This window comes from Diospyros lotus, chromosome 15 (genome assembly GCF_014633365.1).
Source record: "Diospyros lotus cultivar Yz01 chromosome 15, ASM1463336v1, whole genome shotgun sequence".
Lineage (NCBI taxonomy): Eukaryota > Viridiplantae > Streptophyta > Magnoliopsida > Ericales > Ebenaceae > Diospyros > Diospyros lotus.
The window spans coordinates 16,236,892-16,240,220 of NC_068352.1; positions in this window are offsets into that span (position 1 = coordinate 16,236,892).

Below are 3,329 nucleotides of genomic sequence, written 5' to 3' on the forward strand. Positions count from 1 at the left end.
TAATCTATTTTGTAGACGTCTTGATCGGTTTCTTATATGATAAATAAAGCATTATGGTTATGTACCATATCAGATTCGATCTAGCGTCCATTTTTGTAATTATATCACCTATCTTAACTATTTGTTTATTAGGTTGAGAATGTGAAATTGAGATTTTTAGGAATTGTATGTTTACATCAGTGGATGTGGTGTGAAAAAAAAATTTCCTGAAATCCTAAGTTATAACACGCCCAAAAATTTAGGGTGTTACAAGGGCATTCCGAATGAGTTTTAGAGAGAGACAAAGTTAGATCCAAAGGATTTGTGAGAGTTGGGGAAAAGATCCAAATACCCATTTGCCTTCAAAGAGACTAATATTTATAGATGAACATGTGGGACCCACGGATGGGTCCAAAAGATGCATTGGAAAGCATAAGTAGAGAGAGGCCGGAAGGCCCAGAGACGTCTTTAGGACAAGGCCCCGATAACTGTCTGTAGATGGTCTCGAAGAGGGCTTCTGTGACGACCTAGAATTTCCTGGATCTTTGTTTACAACTAGATAATAACCCAACCGCATGGGTTGGAATTATAATACCCAGGAATGATTTGAGGTCATAAGTAATATTTGATGAAGGGTACAAGTGGAATTATCAAAAGAATAAGGCTTTAGGACACACTGTTGCAGTCTTAAAAGACCGAAGTGGCTCGAGGGATGAAGTACCCCGGACCCTAGACGAATAAGGAAAATTGTATAATATCGACGAGTGATTTAAATTATGATTTTTAGTGGTGAAAGAGATTGGATCGGGAACAGTTTTCGGTACAACTGTCAACCAGACTGAGAAAATCGAATCAATGTAGGAGACGTCCAGAAGGTCAACGAAGTGTGTCAAGGACTAGTAGTTAACGTGTAGAACAACCCTTAAGCAATTTCAGGTTGAATTAAATGGATTTAAGGCCAATTTGACCAGTCGGGCCTAAGCGTAGTTTTCTAATTTTGCCCGAGGGAGGTCAAAACGGTAATTTTTCAGGAGTTTTGAGGGTCAAATGAGATGTACTAAACTTGTGGAACTTAGAGGTATATTTGGATTTATCAGGGGTGTTATGAAAAGGGCAGAATTGTCATTTGAAGAAAACAGGGGTCAAAATGCAAAAAATGGAAAATGCATAGTGTGAACGCACAAGGCAAAAACGGTCGCCGCCTTCCGCCGCACGTGGAGGTAGACATGGCCACGGTTCATGAACCGCCGGTTCCGGTTCATGAACCGCCGGTTCCAGTTCATGAACCGCCGGTTCCGGTTCAAGAAATCTTTGAACCTGAACCGAACCGCCCAAGGGCGGTTTGGGACGGTTCGGTTCCGGTTCCGGTTCATGCCGGTTCGGTCAACGGTTTGGACCGGTTCGGTCAACGGTTTGAGCCGGTTCGGTCAACGGTTCCGGTTCCAGTTCAAACCGAATTTTTTTATTTTTTTTTAAATATTGTTGTATTCAATTTTGGTCCTTGTTCCGTTGTTCGGTTCGGTTTGGTTTCGATTTTTAATTGTTAAATGTAATTGTAAATATAAATATTCTCAACCATATTTTTAATAAAAAAACACTACTAAAAATTGAAGAAATATAAGTAATAATTTCATTAAAAATAATTAAAACAACTAAACAAGTATGTAATACAAGTAATTAATTTTTACAAATGTGAAAAATAAAAAATAAAAAATAGAATTAGACTTAATTTCATTAAAAAATAATTACAACAAAAATGTAATACAAGTAATTAATTTTTACAAATGTGAAAAAAAATAAAATATGGACTTGGATCCTACGCATCTTCATTGGAGTCGGAAGTCGCCGTTGTTGAACCATCATTAACCCATTCGTCAGATGATGATGAATGGATAAGTTCTTCTTGACGTCGCATGTTAGCTCTTTCCCAATCATCGAGGCAAACTTGAGCTTCCAATGATTCTGGAGCCAATCTTGATCTTCTTTCGTCCAAAATGTTGCCTCCACTACTAAATGTTTGTTCAACGGCTACAGTTGAAGCTGGAACTGCAAGAAGTTGACTTGCAATAATTGCAAGAGTTGGAAATGTCTCCTTGTGCCTTTTCCACCACTCCAAAATTTTAAAATTTAAACCCGTATCATCACCAAACTCAAAAACTGTGGTTAGATAAGTTTCGAGCTCCGAATGTGAGCTCGATCTAGGTTTTTTCCTCCTTTGATCTAAAAATTTATGACCCCATTTCATTGGTTGGGAGGAAGAGGAATGCGGAGCCATGGATGGAAATGATTCTTCACTACTAGGAGCAATAACATATGCTTCATATAATTGATTGCATAAAGTTCTAACCTTAGAAATTATAATATTCACATCAATTTCTTCATTATTTTCTAATCCTAACAACGAATAATAGTTAAACAAACACTCAATTAAACCATCAAATTTACACCTAGGATCAAATACCATAGTAACAAGAAAAATTTCAGGAATAAATTGATAATAACGTAACCATTTTTCTCTCATTTCTAAAACAGCATGACAAATTTCTTCAACATTAATTCCTTCCATTAATACACCGGCCACATTCATTGCTTCTATTAAAAATTGATGTGAAGTTGGTTTATAAACACTACTAAGTGTATGAGTAGCATCATTAAAAATTCGTAAAATATTCAAAATTGAACTACAAACATTCCACATAGTTGGAAAAATAGGATATTGTGGAATATAATTTGCTGCAAAAGAGCACAATAAATCTTTATATTCAAAAGATTGATTAAGTAATTTAAAAGTTGAGTTCCAACGAGTAGGGACATCTTTTGAAAAACGTTTTGGGGTTTGACCATTGGAGGTGCAAAAATGTGCCCATGCTTTTGCAGTTCGAGGGTGTACCCAAATATAAGAAATAACATTTCTAATTGGATCTAAATAAGAATTAAGTGACTTAATACCATCTTGAACACATAAATTTAAAACATGACATGCACATCTAACATGAAAAAATCTTCCACCAAAATTTGGTTGGCAAATTCTTTTCAATTCATTAATAGAAGCAGTATTAGCCGATGCATTATCAAAAGAAATTGAAAAAATTCTATTAACTAATCTATATTCTTGTAAAATTTGTTGAATTAATCTACAAATATTTTCAGCATTATGACTTTCATCAAAACATCGATACGCAAGAATTCTTTTTTGTAAAACATAATTTTCATCAACCCAATGACAAGTAATACCCATATATGAATCAGTTTGCCAATGATCACTCCAAATATCACTACAAATAGAAACATTAATATTATTGTTTTGAAAATATGTTATCAATTCAATTTTTGAGTTTTTAAACAATTTT